This window comes from Nothobranchius furzeri, chromosome 12 (genome assembly GCF_043380555.1).
Source record: "Nothobranchius furzeri strain GRZ-AD chromosome 12, NfurGRZ-RIMD1, whole genome shotgun sequence".
In the NCBI taxonomy this organism is placed as follows: domain Eukaryota; kingdom Metazoa; phylum Chordata; class Actinopteri; order Cyprinodontiformes; family Nothobranchiidae; genus Nothobranchius; species Nothobranchius furzeri.
Genome location: NC_091752.1, coordinates 54,925,590 through 54,946,677, shown reverse-complemented (window position 1 = coordinate 54,946,677; position 21,088 = coordinate 54,925,590).

Here is a 21,088-nt window from a genome sequence, read left to right as displayed (position 1 = left end):
AGGAACAGAAAATGAAATAATTATTTTAATGTTTAGATCAGCAGGAGCTCTGAGAGGCTGCAGGCGCATCAGTGAGTTTGCGGCTGCTGCGCGGGGGGGGGGGGGGGGGGGGGGGGCAGGGGGCTGGGACATTACTTCAGGCCGGGAACTTTTAAACCATCCCAGGCCACCGCCCAATTCACGCTAAACACTAAAAGTGGGTCAGGTTGGGCGACTACTGATGTAAACATGTAAAACAACTAAATTAAAACTTCACATGTGCCCTGATTCTTTCCTCTAAAATATAAATATTTGTGTTCTGCTGCTATAATCTGTGCTTATGTTGCATAAATTTAAATTCTATTTTATTCTGTTAAACATGCCTCCTGCACATGAGATGAAATAGGCCAGACACCATCATCCACCTGAATTTAAGACTAACAGTTACCGGACTATATGTCTAGGTCAAGAGGATCACACCACAAGCAGAGACATAAAAAATGTGTGTGTGTGTGTGTGTGTGTGTGTGTGTGTGTGTGTGTGTTGGGGGGGTCCCCCCCATTGCTAAATGACTGCATCATTAGTGTTGTTTAGGTTTACAACATAGTAGGCACAGATTAAATTGACAACCTCAACAATGAAAGAAGCCTTTTGTAGATGCACACATCTCCGACATCCATATATACAGATAGACCAATATAAATGGATGTTTTCCTCATAATATTCATATAAACACCAATAATAACACTAGGGATTTAAAGGCCATACATCAAAGACAAAATAAGCCAGAGGTGAAGGTTTATGCATTTAACAAGAAATGTCATAAATGATCATCAGGGCTGATGTGAAATCTAATCCAGATCAGTCCAGGTCAGAATTATCATCTCATCTGTCTCATGATCAGCAGCTGGATGTTTATGGCCACAAAATTTCAAGCGAAGCACACTCCTTTTGTGTCTTGTGTTTGCTCACCGTCCACATTTCCATTTAGAAACCGTTTCTCCTCCATGGATGCACCTGCCTGTCAGAGCGTTTAAGCACTGATTGGTCAGCTGATGCCACTGTCAGTCATTGCTGGAATGTGTACGGTGTGGGGAAACAGTTTTAATTTCTCTCCTCTGCCTGAGCTGATGGGTGCGTGCGGCGCGCCTCGTGGCAGTGATGCGTCTTTTGCGCAAAATGCGGCCCTTCATGGAGCTCGTGCCAGACTGTGGATGACTGACGTTAGAGGACACACAGATATCTTTAGAAGTGGCGGCGGTGCTGGTACCGGTCCAATGCACTGCTCTCTTTCCCGAAAGGATGAGTCTGATGATCTGATCATCAGAACCTGATCAGCACGATCCGTTCCCGACAGCCGCTGTTTTTCCCTCACCAACCCACCCCACATGCCCAGCATTGCGCGCTGCATGGTAATTAAACTGGCCCAAAAACTCCACCTTAATCTGGTTCTCCCAACAGGACCACATACAGGCCAGCTTGGACATGCATCTGTGGCCAGAGCTTTCTTCTTTTTCAATCTTTCCTTTACTGCTCCACATTTCCTGGTTCGCATAGGCCCATTTTGCCTCTGGGGCCAAAGGTGCGGTGGTGCTGTAGCCGCTCTGGGGTGGTGGGTGTCTGCAGCTCTTTGCCAGACCCTGACAAAGTGAGAGCAGGAGGTGTCTTTGTGCCCAGTTTGCTCCGTTTGTGCGAGCATCAGGACAGCAGATGCCCTGATGAGCTGCATGATGGATTGCTCATTTAGATATTATGCACGTCATGACCGGCAATCACTGAGCGGGCCAGTTTAACGGCCAGGCCACCCGAAAATCTTCCGTTTCTCCCAATTATCAGTCCGCCCCTGAAGAGATGTGTTAACTTAGAAAATGTGGGCGCAATTTTAATTACTTGTCAAAACCCATCGCCCCCTTCCACCCACTTTTATAAAGCACAAGACTATTTTTCCAGGATAAGTAGGACTCCTCCTGGTGTGTAGAGCGCCAAGTTGTCTCCAATTTTCTAGAGTTTTGTTTTACAGCTTGTAAATTAGAAATAAACCAGAGAGCCAACTTCCTGTCCCTAATTACCTTCTTTTTTAAAGAGGCAACATCATCTAATGCCAATTTGTGAAGGGCTAGAAATAAAAACATGGCCCTCTGCTACGTTCCTCTGAGATGCTGAAGATAGTAAAGATGGAACAGTTGATTTAAAAGATGCAACTGCGTTGTCAGATAGAGACCGACTATAGTGCAATTTACTTTCATGTCTCGAGAGCTCAGTTATAAAAAACTCAAAGGTTATCAAAAAGTGTTGGAAATATCGTTATTTCCTCACACTCTATGCCATAAGTCAGCACAAGGTCTAATGTATGATGGCAGGAGTGGGTGGAGCTATGCATTCTTTTGGTAAAACCAATTGAGTCTAAGATATTACTAAAGGCTACATTGAGGCTATCATTTTCAATGTCCACATGAATGTTGAAATCCCCCACTACAATGACCTTATCAGTATTTAGCACTAATTCAGATAAAAAAATCAGAGATCTGATCCAAAAACTCAGAGTAAGGGCCTGGTGGATGATGCAAAACTCCAAACAAGAGTGGTTTTATAGTTTTGCAATCTGGATTAGGAAAACTAAGAATGAGATGTTCAAAAGAACTGTAACTATTAATTGGTAAGGGATTGATTCTTAGGTCTGAATGAAAAATGGTTGCTACTCCTCCTCCTCGCCCTGTACTTCAAGCAATATGATGATTTGAATAATTAGAAGGAGTCGACTCGTTTAAACTAACATAGTCCTCTTGCTGCAGCCAGGATTCTGTGAGAGAGAGCAAAGAAATCTGATTATCACAAATCAAGTCATTAACTAACAAAGTCTTAGAAAAAATAGACCTAATGTTCAATAACCCACATTTAATTTTTCTAGTTTTCTGCTCAGTTGAATTTGTTCTAATATTTATGAGATTTCCATGATTTGCTTTATTAAGCCTGATATTTAATCTGTGTGGTTTTGGCCGTGGGCAGGACACTGTCTCTATGGGGTAGTGGGTGGGTAACAGTACAGAAGCTGCAGAGGGGTGGGTTAAACTACGACTCTGCTTCCTGGTCTGGACCCTGGGTTGTCATGGAGGACTAATAAAACTGGCCATGTTCCTAGAAAGAAGAGCTGCCCCATCCAAAGAGGGATGGATGCCGTCTCTTCGCATCTTCGCATCATCCCCAAAAAGTTGTCCAATTATCAATGTAGCCCACGTTGTTTTCAGGACACCACCTAGACAACCAGCGGTTGAAGGACAGCATGCGGCTAAACATGTCGTCACTGGTCCGATCAGGTAGGGGGCCAGAGAAAATTATGGAGTCCGACATTGTTTTGGCAAACTTACACACCGAAGCAACATTAATTTTAGTGACCTCCGATTGGCGTAACTGGGTGCCGTTACCGCCAACGTGTTTAACAATCTTACTGTATTTACGCTTATCCTTATTCAGCAGTTTCAGATAAGATTTAATGTCGCCCGCTCTGGCCCCAGGTAAACATTTAACTATGGTTGCTGGAGCCTCTAATGCCACATTTCTGACTATGGAGCTGCCAGTGATCAGAGTTGGCTTGTCAGTGGGTGTGTCACTGAGCGGGGAAAATCTGTTAGAAACGTGGACGGGTTGGTGGTGTCCCACGGGCTGGGTTCTATGCTTCCAGCGTACTATCACCCAGCCGGTCTGAGGTCCCGGCTGCTCGGATTCTGCTGGAGGAGCACTACCGGGTGGTTCTGAGCTAGTTAGCCCCATGCTAGCTAAGTAGCTATGGCTGTCTACGGGCTTTTCAACAGTACAGAGCCGGGCCTCCAATTCTGACACCCTCGCCTCCAAAGCTACAAAAATGCTACATTTATTACACGTACCATTATCACTAAAGGAGGCAGAGGAGTAACTAAACATCTGGGGCAGCAGTAGCTCAGGTGGTAGAGCGGGTTTCCTCATGATCGGAGGGTTGTGGGTTCAATTCCAGCTTCCGCCAGGGGTATCCTGCTGTTGTGTCCTTGGGCAAGACACTTCACCCAACTTGCCTGTGTTAGTGGTGTTACAATTAGACTCACAACTTTTGTGCATCATTTTAATGCATGAAAATTTTCATGAATCAAAATAGAAACAATAGATATTCTCACTGCTGATTTTTACTCATTAAAGTTTGCATTGAGAGGTTAGAATACCAATCCTTCCTGCCAGTTGTACTTTTTTCTTGTAGAGTTAGAAAGTGCTGCAACTGTTTACAGAAGTAGGAGTTAAGAGTGTCTTCTAACCTCTTTTGTTTTTGCAGATTGTGCAAACAGTTGGCTATTATAATTTTGGACATCTGTTACCTCATCCCTTGACACAATAAAATTCTAAATGTGGGGATGAATTTTAAAGAGCATTTTCAGGTACAACAGAAACAATGAAATAGATCCAAAAAGAGTAAGACAATCCTCTCCAAGTCTTCTTTAGGTCTCAGTTGCTCTTTGATGTTTTCATGCACACACACACACACACACACTCCAAGTGGGAGAAGGAGAAAGCATAGGATGTCCTCTCAGATCATGCAGACATCAGTGACCTGTCATAGTGTAGTCCATCCTGTCAGTCCATGGCGGAGGGGGATAAGTCTTTCTAGCAGCAGTCGAAGACAATAATCCCCAGAACATCAAATACACATGTATGCATGTGCGCGCACACAGCACATACACACAAGCACTCAGTGTGAAGTCAAACAAGAACTCTCGCCTTTAAGTTTACTCGTAGAGCTGCTATGCACACACCAGTCGGGAATACAGAAAAACACACACTGAAGACAAAATAAGAGTTCTGGCGGGAAGCTAAAAGTACAGACAGTGACTGAGGAATAGAGACCCTAAAAACCTCTCCGGTATCAGAAAACTTTTTTATTGTTTGAGACAGCGTACATTTTTGCAAAAGCTTAAGACTGCAAACATGCAAATAAATCAAATTAATAAATAAAAATCCTAGGAAAACTCACTTCACACTTGACTGAAGGAGCGTTTCCACTGACTGGAAGGGCATAATATCCTAATTCTGAATCATAATTCAAAGCAACAAGTTATAACTTGTGAGTAAATATGTTTTGGATTATTATTATTTTTTTTTTTTTTTTTTTTTTTTTTTTTTTTTTGCCTTTCCAGCTGGCTGCTTAAGGCAGGACTCAAGTGTTTTCATTGTGTCAGTTTGGGAGACCCGTAGGAGGAACGTGGGCTAAAGAGTTTGCCTTGATTGGGAGCCAACAGCTGGCAACGAGTCACCGGCTTCAGCAGGCAGCACCTGATGGGCGTAACACCGAGTCCGGCTCCAATAAATTATTGCAAAGACATCTTTTACGTCTGAGCTGTTTCACTGATTCAGACTTTTTTATACCAGGGAAAAAAGAACATAAGATAAAATCAGTTTTACTCTGTCTCTTAAACAGGAAACAAATATGGCTAATATGATATGGTATAAATATGACAAACCACAAAGATGTTTTGAAACATTGTGGAATGGATTAGTTTATAAAGTTTTTTAGAAAGCCCAGTGGTAACAAACCAGTTTATAAAAATGTAACAAAGACCTAAAAATAACCTAAAAACAAGGTGGTGAGTTAGTTTCTGATCAGCTGGAGTAAAGAGCCAGTTTTTAATGATGTCTTTAAAGGGAGACAGGTTTGGCTTGATTTTACCACTCTCTAGTGGCCATGTAGTACAGAGGTTGGCAATCAGAATTGTTGTAGTTTTTCCCTGTTCCAACACTCCAGATTAAAATCAGGTGATTAACCGGCATCTGCAGAACAGGTGAATAACCCATTCAATTAGACATGTTGGAGCTAAAACATGATGGATAGCAGCAGACCAAAATCAGGATTGCCTACCTCTGGTTTAGTAGAACCAAAAGTGAAACCTACCTCATCACTGTGTGTTCATCCTTCTAACACCCTAATCTGAAAGCTGAAATGTCTCCTCAGCCTTCATTAGTTTCTAAAGGAGTGATTTATAACTAAATCAAACAATTCAGCTGTCTGCATGATCAAAAACATATAAGAAATGTGCTGGAAGCAGACTGCAGCACCAGGTATGTCAGCTCCAGTTTTCCCTGCAGAGGCCAGATCAGCACTCTGAAGTTGCAAATGCGGTTTCCTAGCCAGATGGTGGTGGGACTCTGAGTGACGTTTCATTAACCCTGTAAAGGCTCATTTGAGCACATACAGGTACAAAAAATTATTTAATAATATGAAAAAGTTGCATATTACGACTTTAAAAGAGATTTAAAATCATCCAATTAACATGCCATCTTCATACCAAAAGGAAGGTAGTTCCACTATTTGGGAGCAGCAACAGAGGAAGCTCTGTTCCCTTGGGTTACAAAACAATATCTGGAAATATCCAGAAGTAGCTGAAACTCAAATCTTAAAGTCCTCTTGGGAACACGTTGGGTTATAAGTTCTAAGTGGTAAGAGGGTGCAAGTTCATTCAAACATTTAAAAACTGGAATCAGAATCTTAAAATCAGTCTTAAAACGAACTGGCAACCATTGCAGGCACAACATAATTGGAGTGATATGATCACGTCATTTGCAGCTTGATAGGAGGCCGGCAGAAGCATTTTGAACCATCTGCAAGCAACCAGCATAAAGAGAGTTGCAGTAATCAGCCTTGAGGTTATATGAGCATTCATCACCCTCCCACAACCAGTGTGAGGTAATTAAGGCTTGATATTACCAATTAAAACATGTATGACAAACATCTACCATTAATAATTACTTTTTAATATTTTTTTTTCAATTGTATTAAAGTGTTTATATAAATAACAGTTGTCTTTGCATTCAATGTTTTAATTGTAGGCACGCTGTAGGTTTTATTCTAACATTAACAGTCTGATACTCTGCACATGAAGCAGCTACAAGTGTCTCCATTTGCAGGAGTCCATAAAACAACTCATACTGGTCTTATGTGTCTAACCTTATTATTCAAATTCATTCATTGTCTTCACGTTCTTCAGTAGAAGAAAACCTAACAGTGAGCTCCCTCATCAATTTTGCATAACAGGGGAAAATATAAACACACTAAAAACTGCAACATCCTCGGGAGTATCCATGTTTTTAGTTGTTTAATTAGAGGAGGGTTCAGACCTTATAGCAAGCAGTTTAAGATGTGGGCTAACAGCCAACAGAGAGTAGTTAAACATTTCAGGAGGGCACGCAATGAAGCGCTCGATTCATTCAGGTGGTTCCTTCAAGGACAAAGCTAACTTCCTGTAAAAGCTTCATTGTCAACTGGAGGTTCGCTGACATTTCTGTTGCACATCTGTTGACTGCAGCTGGTGTGTTTGCATCTCCAACAGTATGCAGTTGATTCAGCTGCTATGGTAACACAGTACAACCTTGTAAAGACCCTGGGAAAGTATATTTATCTATAGGACATGATACAAACTCTGTTTGTAAAGGTTGAATATACATTGTTCATATGAACTGCTGTTAAAGCTTGAGGTTGGACCATAGTGTATGGCACACTTAGCAGTTTTGCTTGCTTTTAGCACCCCCTAGTTTTCGCAAATTATTTATATGTGGTAAAACCGAAAGTGAAACCTATCTTCTTGCTGTATGTTCCTCTTTTTAACACCTCATCTGACAGCTGAAATGTCTTCCCAGCCTTCATTGGTTTCTACAGGAGTGATTAATCACTAAATTAAACAAATCGGATGTGTTCATGATCTAAAACATGCAGGAAACGTGCTGGCAACTGACTGCAGCATCAGGTTTGCCAGCTCAACTTTTTTGACTAATTCCAGCACGTGACGGCCCATCACTCTGAACTTGCAAATGCGATTTTCTGGCCACATGGGGTAGTGGGGGTCTGAGGGACACTCCATTAACCTTGTAAAGAGTAATTATAGCACATACTGGCTCAAGAAAATTGTTAAAAAATATGAAAAAGTTGAAAAGTATAGGAAGCCTAAGTCTCCTTCCTTTTGGGTTGGCTCATGGGTTCGTGGAAAAACGATAAAATGAATGCAAGTCAATGAGACTAAAAGCTATCTAATCCACCCTGAATCCCACATATCGTACTTCAACTTATATGAAAATTAATGATGTGTGTTTTGACCACACCTGAAAGAAGGATTCAAAGTTTGTTGAATTTACAGCCATTTTTCCTTTGAACTTCTCAATGTCTGGTTCAATGATGTCAATTTGGTGATGCGCGTTTGAGGTTCTGGATGTACTTTCACACAAAACTTGAAATATCTTTTGCCCCTGTCCCAAAATAAAAGCTTTCTTGGCATCAAAATGTGTCTTTAAATTCATGGACATGACCCATGGTCAGGAAGTAGATGGGTGTGACTAAGGACCATGATATACTTGCTGTTTAACAATGCAAATGTGTGTTTAAATTGGCTTCCACACGTTACTTGCATTGATTTGAAGTGTTGTTTGTGAGCATACTCTGAAATTAACGCAACGCATCCAAACCCTGAAATATATGAGTAACCAGTAGGTGGAGATAACAAAACGAGTGAGACCCACTCAAAATGGTGACTCTGTCTCTGGTTTAGAGGTCTTTCACCATCTACAATACCACTGCTGTCTTTTTTCTGTCGTGATCTCAAAATTCACCAGTTAGTGAACTCTTTTATTGATGCCATGTTTACTTTGGTTGTACCCACAAACCCAGCTCTCCATCTGGTCTGTTCTCTAGTGCGCCCCTAGTGGGACACTCCCATACTACAGGCAGTGCAGTGCCTTTTAGCAGCAAGTATGTGAACAACACCGTCATCTTGGCCATGTCATATGTCTTGTCATGCCCCGAAAATCCAAAAATGGCTAAATGTCGTCGTGCAGTTGCCCCCAGGAGGCAGGAGTGGCAGATTCATGGATCTCTGACCACGGGGCTACCGCTGCTGAAAGGAGGGAGACTGTACCAGAACTCAGTCTCCCTCCCTTCTAATTGTGGCAATTTTGCATATCTCCCTCCGACCAGCTGAACCTACAAAACTCTGTTAGCTTTGGTTAGCTTCAGTAAGCTTGAGTTTAGGTACCCAGCCAGCCCTACCAACACATCATATTTCAACCCATTTTTGACCAAGAAGCCTTATGTTAAATGAACAGCATTTAACATTATTCACCATGCAAAATAAGTACAGAAATATAATTTTACTTAATGACAAAAATGGAGTAGAGACTTCTTGGAGGTCTGTTAGTACAATCAATACCACAGCTAGTCATCTTTGTCCAGCAATTGAAAGATTAACATCCAAACACAAATACACAGAGGTCACAACAAGTTAAGAGAATCGAAATGGCCGAACATTTATTAACGTGAGGTTGAGGCTGTGGCCTTCCCCGGAGCTAGCCACTAACACTAGCTCAGACTGCTCATGCTACCTCTCAATCAAATTTAATTATTCATAATTTCAAGCATTTAAATACACAGATGAGTTACAAAGACGTCACCTCCTCTGAGCTGTCATGACTGTAAACTAGACCTATTTAAACTAAAATGGTGGTTTGCACCAGGCTTAATCCTGCTGTGAAGTTGGCTGTTTTTAAACACGGGAGTCAGTGGTATTTTGCTGTGTTTTGGAATCAGCCTCTGGTGGATGAGGAGGGAACTGCAGTTGTTGTCTCTTCTGTATTGGCATTATTTTATTCAGACAATAGGTGTTTCTCAATGTCAAGGCGCCTGGCCTTGCGAGGTGATGTCTTGCGAGGCCAGGCGCCTTGCTTACGAGGACACTGTCCTCCCTTGGTCAAAGAAAACGGTTAAATGGAACAGACTAGCATCACGTGACCGTGGCCTCAATGGCGGTCACATGACATGGGAGACAACATTATATTTTATATGTATTAGTTTCAATATAAATATATAACAAGACTTTTACTGTTTAAATTGTGTACGTGTTTATTAAATTAAATATATAAGTGAGTTACTACCTGCTAGCCATCGAAGCTGCAACTACTAAACAACTAACCAGCAATAGATAACTTCTTTGGATCTAAAAAATCATTTTAAATTATTTGACTTACTTTTAAACTTGAAATTTGTTGCCAAAGTAGCTGCCTGCTTCTGATCCGCCATCCTTTTGGAAATACCGTGGTGTATCCTGGGTAATGTTTGACCAAAGCTAGGCTACAAGACACCTCCCATGTATCTTTGCTCAGCTAGCTAAATGGCTAACAAATGGAGAACACACGCCTTGGTAGAACATGAACATTGGAACACGTCTTGGTGGCTCCCGATGACGTATCTCCTAGGCAACTGGGGAGGGGCCAAGACATCAAGGCAAGGTTCCTTGGCATTGAGAAACACCCAATTTCTGTCCTTTGGGATGGAGTTGTTTTAAAATGGAAACCATCCATTTTGGACTTGGCGCTGTTAGACTTTAGATTGTTCATCTCCTCATAGCGAGGCTGTTTTCTACAAACTAGGGTTGTTCATGGAGCTATCTAAAACAGGTAAACAACCTTTCAACAAAAGCCTGAAATTTGCTTAAACCAACAAGGATTAGTACACAAGAAAATCAAGTAGGGAGTTTCATTAGCGAATGATAATCAGGCAAGGTGGTCAAGGACTGATTGATTGGGGCTCCATTTGTGGAGTATTAGGCATTCCTGGCAGGCAATAAAAACTGCCTCACTGTATGTGTTGATGCAGAAAAAAAAGATTCACATCCTGAAGTTCAAACAGGTGAAACAAAGAAAAGCAACAGAGTGATGAGATGAGTGCTGTGAATGAAAAAAAAAACATCAGTAACAGACAGAGCGCTTCAGCTGCTAATGTGCATGTTTGTGTCAAAGAATAATAATAAAATAATAAAATAAAATAAATGTGTGTGTGTGTGGGGGGGGGGGGGTAAATTAGGAATTAGAGCAGAGCTGAGAGGAGAATTTGTGTGCTCTCAGTGTGTGTCAGTGCTCTGTGAGCTGCCTCCCTGCCTGTTTCCCTCTGAGACATCTATAAAAGAATACATATCTGATGGTGATGCAGAGAGAGAGGGAGGCTGAGAGGACAAAAAGAATGCTATATCACTGTGGCGTTCAGAGCTGGTGGGTGTTATTTTATGCCAACAGTTTTCACAAACTCTATTTAAAACACCTGGTTGCATAGTTGCAACCAGAAGCAGCCGGTAATGGGAGAAAGTTTCTGCTGTGAGACAGAAAGTTGGTTGTAATTTAAGCAGCATCTGAGCTTTGATTCTGATTATTTCACACTTCAGCTTCAAGTTTGCCAACAAGACATTTCATGCAGAGTGATCAAAAGGAGGAGCTGAATTAAATCTTGCTCCAAAAAGATGTTTGCTTACCTAAAACTTCACGAAGCAACATCATTCTGAAAATAGCTACATAAATAAAGATTTATTTGTGTTTGTTTCAAATGATGAGAGCAGTTTTATCGACAGCCTGCTCCTCATCGTCATTCAGCCCTACGGTGCAGCCAGGAGAGGATCTGGAAACTGTCTTTTGGCTCATGAGGGATTAAAATCCTATTAATGTCTGCAACGACAAGTTTTAGCTGCGCTTTGAGATTCATCACTGAGATGCTAGAATTAATTTGAGAGCAGACAGGTAACATGTGAAATTGTGACTATAATTAGGCACTCTGTTAGCTGACAGCATTAGCAGGATGAGAGATGATACGGGAAAGCGGCTGTGGATTTAACTTGTTTTTATGCATTTGTCAGTTTTCATGAATATAAATCTCACTTATCAAACTTAATGTTTAGTTTAACATGTAGTTTAAGTTGTTTTCTTATTACATTAGGACTGTGAGTTCAACTTGAAAATATGGTCTGACTGCTCCCTCTTATTCTCATACGTATTTAAATGAGGAGGTGCAGGAGCAAGATGATCTATCTAATCTCAGGATGGAAAGCCAATTAAACTAGATCTATAAGATCATAGTTCAAATTATCCATCAGTTTAATAAAAAGTGAAATATAGGCGAATCGAAAGGTTACAATGTTTTATTACATAAAATCCTTCTAACAGAAAACGATTTAAGCAGTTTTGGATGATTCTCTGAATTCAGTGCACTTTGGGGTTTTGGGTTACTGAAAAATAAACCACAAAGAAGTATAATTCTCAACATTAATCTGATGAAGGACTATTTGAACCTCTGAGAATATGTTTACCCACCTTTGACGCAAAATCTTAGACATTTTTAGGAATATATTTTTTACACAGTTAGTTTAAAATTCAGCCCCATAACGGGACAATTTGATTCATGTATGACTATGATTCTAAAAGATATTCATACTAATTTGAATTTCCTTGGTGATTGCTTGTCACTTTTGTAAAATAACTTGTTGTGCATGTGCATCCAGAAGCAGGTATAGGATCGGGTTCTATTTTTGCCGCAAGCCACTTCTGGGATGCGTCAATTTCCGCAGTTGACATAGGGATAGAGAGGAAATCACACACTGTTCCAGTGTAAAATCCCCAGTAATTTTCTAAATAAAATAACTGCAGCAATGCAGTTTCATATATATGAAGCTTACGTGTGACCCAAAGATTTATTTACTCACTGCATTGTTCCAGAAGTGCAGCTTTGTGTTTTCAGGGCTTTAATCCTGGCAGTGGAGACGAACAACATCATATATGACATCAAACAGCGATATCAAATATGATTTCCCTCTTTTTGGTTTGATGGCGGATTGCGTAAACAAACCATGACCTGAAGTCTCGAGGGATCGCGTAATCTCGTGAGTCCAGTGAAGAGCACAGGAAGCCGTGCCGCTGCCGAGACTCTCCCGGTGTGAAATGGACTGCTTTGAAGTTCGCGAGAAAACCGTTCCGCTGCCGTTTTGCACCGTTGATGATTCCAGTGTGAAAGAGTAAGAGGTAATTTTCCCATTTGTGACATCACAGTCAGGGAGTTTTTTAAACGGCTCATTTTAGGCTCATCCTTCCTGAAACCAAAATGCACATTTTTTCTTCACATTTGGACTGACTGTAGAGGTAGCAGACACCCACATTGCAACACTAAAGGATGCAAAAGGTGAGTTTTGTATCATATGTCCTCTTTAAGTCCTAATATTCTTGAAATGGATTATATTAATTTGACATTTTCCGTGAACCTGTTTTGACAGTTATGTCAAATTAATTTTTCGGAGTACTTGACCACATTCTCACAGAAACAAATCATCACCTGTGACATTTTTAGACAGCGTTTCTGCACCGGTTGCAACACAACATGCTGAGAGGAATTTACAAGTGGAAGCACATCTGTGTCATGGCTTTATAATTTCTGCTCCATTTGTCTCACAGCTGTTTTAAATCCGGTTGGTGGCAAAAAAAAACCTCCGCCAGCAAAAACTCCTAGCTAACAGATTATCAAAAAATAGGGGCCTGTGTGTGTGTGGGGGGGGGGGGGGGGGGATAAGGAATAAGGGGTGGGGATGGGTAGGAAGGGAAGTGGTTGAGTCAGCACAGAGGAGGTAAGAGGCCTACAGGGACGGAAGTCTCCCTGACAACTCTCCGGAACGCATCACACTAATGATGGCCACTATGTGAAGAGGCGATGCAGTGCAAACCGACGTGTGTTGTCCTTTTCTTGAAACGAAACTGGTCAAATTTAGATCAATTTGCTGCTTTTTTGGCCAGATCAGCAGAGAAATGTGACTTTTAGATTTAGTAGTTAAATGTGCACATGTGGGAGGTAAAAGAAGAATAAAGTAATGCATCACACCATCTGTGACTTTGTGTTGCAGCTGAATTAAAGTGAATTAAGTTTTCAACAAAACAATAAATGATGGAAACTTCAGCATTCCGAACATGGTCATCTTCAGAGAGTCAAAGAGGACACATAACATAAAACAAGGGTTTTACACTTTATTTTATTTATTACATATTGTGTGACTTTAGGTTATCATGTCAAGTGCTAAATTTAATTTACAAAAAGAAGTAGTTTCTTTTCTTTTATGTACTATTTATGAAAGGTATTAAAAAAGACTGGAACTTTTTAGATTAAATGTTTTACATGTAAAATTTTAAGCTAATATGTGTGAAAATGTATTCATTTATCACATAATAAGGCCCTTTAATGTAAAAAATAATACAAATCATAAAAACACAATTTAAAAAATCGAGCGGAAGTTGGAGATAAATAAAGTTGATTTCATTTGACTTTTGTGTTCTTCTGAAAAATAAATCTTATTATCACTGTAATAAAATCTGCTGCTAGCTTAGAAACTGGGATGTTGACATGAAATTATATTGTATTACCAAAGGTATTTAGTAACTGCATTGCCCTGTTTAATTATAGAATGATTCTGATACTTTGATGTCAGATTCAATTGTTCTTTCCAGGCAACACCTCTCTGGCTCCAATAAAACCTGGTGTGCCTTGAAGGCTTTCTCAGCAGTTCCCAACCTGGGGTCCGTGACTCCCCAAAGAGGTCCCCACAATTTAGTCTGTGCTGAGGTTGTAAAAAGGACTAGAAGAAGGAGAAGCCGACACTTTAGCCCTGTCAACTGTGCTGACATTCAAATAGAAGTAATTAAAGGTGCAATTTGTAGAATTTCAACGATGATATCATGACAAAACAGTTTAACCCTCTCAGGCTCAAAATAAGTTTTGATAAAAGGACAAATAACTAAGTCCTTCAGGGGTAGTTCTGAGTTAAAAAATGCTCATGAAATACGAATGTGGAGTAACCAGGTAGGTTTTAACTGTTGCAAATCTGCAACACCTGCCTCCAGAGGGTTAAAGTCTCAGTCATGTTGGAAGGAAGGTTCTAAAATATCTCAAATTTTTCAGTTAACAACATCTTGATATGTGTGAAGTGCCTAATGAGTCAGTCATTGCATTTTACTTCCTTTAACCACACTTTTTGTTTGGCTGGAGACAAACTACTGTTAACCACCATGATACGTGTAGTAAGTGCTCCCTACTGTTAAACACCCAAGATTGCCAACAACATACAGGTCCTTCTAAAAAAAATTAACATATTGTGATGAAGTTCATTATTTTATGTAATGTACTGATAAACATTAGACTTTCATAGATATCAATCAATCAATTAAAGATACTTTATTAATCCCAGAGGGAAATTAGAGTTTCAGTACACACAATTCAGAGATCAGACATACATGGGCAAGACACATGACAAGAATATTAGATTCATTACACACAACTGAAGCAGTTCAAGTCAATTATTGTTTCTAATATTAATGATTTTGGCATACAGCTCATGAAAACCCAAAAGTCATATCTAAAAAAATTATCATATTTCATCCGACCAATAAAAGAAAAGTGTTTTTAATACAAAAAAAGTCAACCTTCAAATAATTATGTTCAGTTATGCACTCAATACTTGGTCGGGAATCTTTAAATTATTGTTTTTAAATTAACAACTTCAACAAGTTATGGTTTAAAAACTAAATCAATTATCAATTAAATAAGATCCATATAAAATAACACAACATGTTTGGCCTGGTTTTTAATTTGCTTGAATGGTCTCATTTCAGAAATGTGATGAAGCATGAAGCTCTGCTGCTGAAAAAACAGAACTATAAAGAATCCTAAACTTCCAATAATAAATGTTGGATGTTTATTTTATATTACTGAGAATAACACCACCAGCAAGAGGCTTTGGGCCGAATTAGAACTTAATGATGATATTGTTGACTAACCAGCTAACTAACCCTTCCACCAGGGGAAGGGTCAGCAACCTTTTTCCATCAAAGAGCCATAATTACCTGCTTCCCACAGTAAATTAAACACTGGGAGCCACAGCAGCTGCGGCGTTGTGGGTGGGGCCACCCTAAGAGAGCTGCTTCAACCGATTACAACAGGTAACAGCAGCCAAAACTGTTTGTTTATGTACATCAAAGTTATCTTTCAACAGAAGGTAATAAATGAAACAATTTGTATAAAATTGGTCCAGAAGTTGTAGCCCGTCTGCGTCTACAATATTTTGATATTTTACACCCAGTTATTGGTTTTAATAGGTGCCACTTTTTGATGCGTCACACTTGTCTCCTTTTAAAACATGTTCAGAATACAAATCCAGTCTCCTCCCAGCAAGCATTTGGACATTTAATGACCGTTGAAACAACGTCAAACCGAGATCGGGGACTTGGAGCACGTCGCAGAACCAGAGCGGGAAGATTCCTCTCACTGAAGCGAGTGTTTTCCAAACTCTGTCTCTCAGTGAAACTTGTCACTAGAAAATGTTCCCTGATTATCAAACTTTGGCTGAATAGCGCTTGTTCCTGTCTCAATGTGGCGACGCATCCATGAGCCTGTCTGAGGCAAAAGTCCAGAATCTCATACCCTCTTCAGCTCAGAAAGCACCTATAGAGACATTTGATTACACACAAGCAGGTGAGCTGTCGGCCGGGTCTCACGTGAGACTGGGTTGGAACTGCTCAGGTTTACAGGTTTACACAGATAATCTTTACATTTAGAATTGGCATACAGATAAAAATGAATGAGTACAATAAGATAAATGTAATAAAATATTCATTCATTATTTTACAAGCACAAAGAGCTGAATCAGGTAGATGAAAGAAAGGGTTGCCGACCCCTGCAACAGGGTATCCTCCAGAAAACGCGTTAGGCCTGACGGACTGCACTGTCAGAGCGAGGGGGGGCGCATGGATCGCTCTGCTGCCCCTCCTCCTCAGTATCAGTGGATGGAGAACCTGGTTCGTTTTGTTGCCGTGCATTGTTCGTGTCAGTAGAGAAAATGCAAATTGGCAGTGAACGGTTGGATTTAAAATGACGATTTTAGTCGTCAATGGCAGTGAATGAGTTAAGTCTACTCCCAGTTGGACGTGCCCAAAAAACCTCACCAGGGAGGCGTCCTAACCAGATGCCCGAGCCACCTCAACTGACTCCTTTCGATGTGGAGGAGCAGCAGATCTACTCCGAGCCCCTCCTGGATGACTGAGCTTCTCACCCTATCTCTAAGGGAGAGCCCAGACACCCTGTGGAGAAAACTCATTTCGGCCACTCGTATCCGCAATCTCGTTCTTTCTGTCACAATCCAAAGCTCGTGACCATAGATGAGGGTAGGAACGTAGATCAACCAGTAAATTTATAATTTTCCAATAAAAATACATACTAATATACTCCAATTTAAAAGTGAATCATTGAACAATTTTTATTGGTTTACTGTCTGTCTGGTACTGCACTAAACTCTGCAGAAAGAAATGTGCAGATCCAGCAAAGGCAACAATTGTTATTCTGAAATTTTACATGAGATAAGAAAAAGGTAGGACAACAAAATAAAACAAGTAATCTTACAACCCTGCCTTCCACAGAGGTGGTTCCCCACAGCTCCGCTCACAGCTTAAAACTATTTGTGGAAGTTCCAGCCACTGTTATATAAACAGGTATACACTGAGTGACAGTACCTAGGTCATGATAAGTAGGGTAGCAGTTCTGTGGGGTTTGTTGATGTGCTGAAGCTGCTTCCAGCTGGATCATAGAAAACTCACAATGTGAGTACAGAGAAGATGATTTCAGAGAACACTGCATCTGATGTGAACACAAAAGCATTTTATCTAATGAATCATTGATGCAGTGGACACAAAAACAAATAAGTGTAAGTCAGAAATATAAGCAGAGAAGCAGAGATGTATGCGGGAAAGTGTAAAATTTTTCTAAGGAAAAATATAAACATCTGTTTTATATCAAGGGGCCTGTCGAACAGGCAGCCCTGAACACACCAGCTGCGAAGCGGATCGCTCAAGAAATTTGTGCGCTGTCCGCTCCTCCTCTGTTCACATCAGGTGAGAATTTTCAACGAGCGCTTCTGCTTCTGCCTAATGTTTTCCAACCCCCCCTCGCGCCCTTGCTGTGTGTGTGTGTGTGTGTGTGTGTGTGTAACCAGTTTCCCCCGCTTGTTGATATTAAAAACTGCACTGATCCTGCTGCTGTTTTGTAGACCAGTTCTTTTCTAAATGGTTAAGTAAATTACCTAGTGTTTGTGATACAATGCTATTTTACATTTACCTTTGAACTAAACATATTTGTTTGTATTCACATTTATTAAATCCATCTTTTGATGTAAACTGCATTAAAAATGATGGAAACGCTGTGTTTCTCCACAGGAGTGTGTGTCAAATCAAATTAAATCACCTTTATTGTCACGTCACATGTGCAGGTACACTAGTACAGTACGTGAGAGTGAAATTCTTGTGTGCGAGCTTCACAGCAACAGAATCGTGCACAACCAAAAAAAAAACACCCGACAAGATATATAATATACAGAAGTTGGTATGTACAAACAGTGGCATTAATATACTGTGTGGCGTGTGTAATGTTGAAGTTCCAGTAGCGAGGGTGAGGTGTCTATGTAGTGTTCAGCAGTCTGATGGCCTGATGAAAAAAGCTGTCTCTCAGTGTGCTGGTTCTGGACCGGATGCTACAGAACCTTCTTCCTGATGCAAGTAGTCTGAACAGTTTATGGCTGGGGTGAGTTGAGTCCTTGATGATCCTCCCCGCTTTCCTCAGGCACCGCTTCCTGTAGATGTCTTGGAGGGAGGGAAGCTCACCTCCCATTATCCTTTCAGCACACCGCACTACTCTCTGGAGAGCTTTGCGGTTGTAAGCGGTGCTGTTGCCATACCAGGTGGTGATGCATCCGGTGAGGATACTCTCAATGGCACAGCAGTAGAAGGTCCTGAGGATGCGGTGACTCATGCCGAACCTTTTCAATCTCCTGAGAAAGAAGAGGTGTTGCTGTGCCTTCTTTACTGTATTGTTTGTGTGCAATGACCACGTGAGATTCTCGGCTAGATGAACATCAAGGAAATGGAAGCTGCTCACTATCTCCACCGCGTCGCCTTTGATGGTGATGGGGGGGTGTATTCCTCTGCACCTCCGAAAGTCCACTATTAACTCCTTTGTCTTCGCGGCATTGAGGATGAGATGGTTGTCTCGGCACCAGTGGGTCAGGGCGCTGATCTCCTCCCTGTAGGCCGTCTCATCATTGTTGGTGATGAGACACACCACCGTTGTGTCGTCCACAAACTTCACAATGATGTTGGAGTTTCTCGTGGCCGTGCAGTCGTAGGTGTAGAGTGAGTACAGGAGTGGGCTCAGTGCACACCCCTGCGGAGCACCAGCGTTCAGTGTGACGAGGGATGAGGTGGTGCTGCCTAGTCTGACCTCCTGGAGTCTGTCAGACAGAAAGTTAAGGATCCAGCTGCGGAGGGAGCTACTCAGTCCTAGATCCTGCAGTTTCCTGTCCAGCTTCGAGGGAACAATGGTGTTGAATGCTAAGCTGTAATCTACAAACAGCATTCTCACATACGTGTCTCTCTTCTCCAGGTGCGACAGGGCAGCATGAAGTGTCAGGGCTATAGCATCATCAGTGGACCTATTGTGGCGGTATGCAAACTGTAGAGGATCCAGTGAGTCAGGTAATGCAGAGCAGATGAAGCCCCTGGCTAACTTCTCGAAGCATTTGCTCACGATGGGAGTCAGGGCTACAGGTCGCCAGTCGTTCAATAAGGAGATGGTGGAGGATTTGGGTACAGGGACAATGGTGGCCATTTTGAAGCAGGCTGGGACTACCGACACAGAGAGGGAAAGGTTGAAGATGTGTGTAAACACTCCAGCCAGCTGAGCCGCGCATGACCTAAGGACACGGCCGGGAATCCCGTCTGGACCAGTAGCTTTGCGTGCGTTCACCCCCCTGAAGCACCTCCGCACATCCTCTTCAGACACAGTGTGCATATCGACGTCATCCGCGATTCGTTCACTGTCTGGTCTCATGATGTTCGCTGTGTCGAATCTAGCGTAGAATACATTTAGGTCCTCACACAGAGAGGCCGCAGTCTGCGGTGCACTGGTTTTCCCTCTAAAGTCTGTGATTGTGTTTAGTCCCTGCCACATACTCCGGGGGTTGTCAAACTGTTGCTCCACCCTGTCTCTGTACTCACTTTTGGCTGCTTTGATCGTCTTCCGGAGTTGGTAATGTGCGTGTTTGTAGTCCGATGTGTTCGCGGAGGCAAAGGCGGTGCTCCGTGCCGCCAGCGCCATTCGAACACCTCAGTTGTGTGTGTGTGTGTGTGTGTGTGTGTGTGTGTGTGTGTGTGTGTGTGTGTGTGTGTGTGTGTGTGTGTTTGGTCACTTTCATCTCTCTAGTCTGTTTAGATACACAAAAATGATCACACTTATCAATCGCAGTGTTTTATTTAGAAGTTGTTTTTTTTATTTTGTTAAATTTCCCAGCCTGCCCCTGCTGCTTTGGTTTGACTTCCTGCCAAAATTGACACGGCTCACTCACGGTTCACGAAAAAATAGAGCTCACGTCGAAACAATCGCTGCACAGCGCAAGCCGTTGTGGCACTTCGCGGTCCTTCGCAGATGACGTGACCGAGAGCGTAGGTTAACAAGGGCACCAATTAGAACCGTTCGTTGTTCCATGGCGCTTCAACATGCTTCCGCGCCTGGTGTGTTCCGGGTGTTACTGTTATGCACCGACCAAAAGGTCTCTTTATTTTAATATTATTATTATTATTATTTCGTATACGCTGATGCAGTGCAAACAAATGCATGTACCCCCACAAATCCTATATCAAATCGACTGGCTCGGTTGGGGAAAGTGTGCTTTTACATATCTTAGCATCTTCAGTCACCATGGCTATGCTGTTGACAATAAACCTCTTTGTCAAAATTACACTTTCTACATTTCCCAGAATGCAACAGTTTAATGACATCATCACATTTGGGCGTGTTTAGCTTCACAGCTCGACTTCTTTACCACCGCCATTAAACAATGTCTTTGCAGAAAAACAGTAAGGACTCTAACCCTCCCCTGCAATGTGTTCATTGTTCTACTGACCAGAGACCTTCTTGACCAACATGTACACAACCAGTTTTGGAATGACACTTTGATGATCTGCACCAAGGACTTGCTTTCTGGTCTAAAGGTGGGAGATAAATAAGCCCCCCATGTCACAATAAATTCCCATGACAACCCATCCAGCACATGAGCAGAGTTGTAAATGCTACTGTAGCTTTAGTTGCATACAAAAAATACTGTTGAGACATAACTGGAGGCTTCAGTCTGGACCAGATTGTTTTAAAAAATAATAATAATTTGTTTAGTGCTTTGAGCAAACTCAAGTTGTGAAGTAATGCTGAATAAATCAA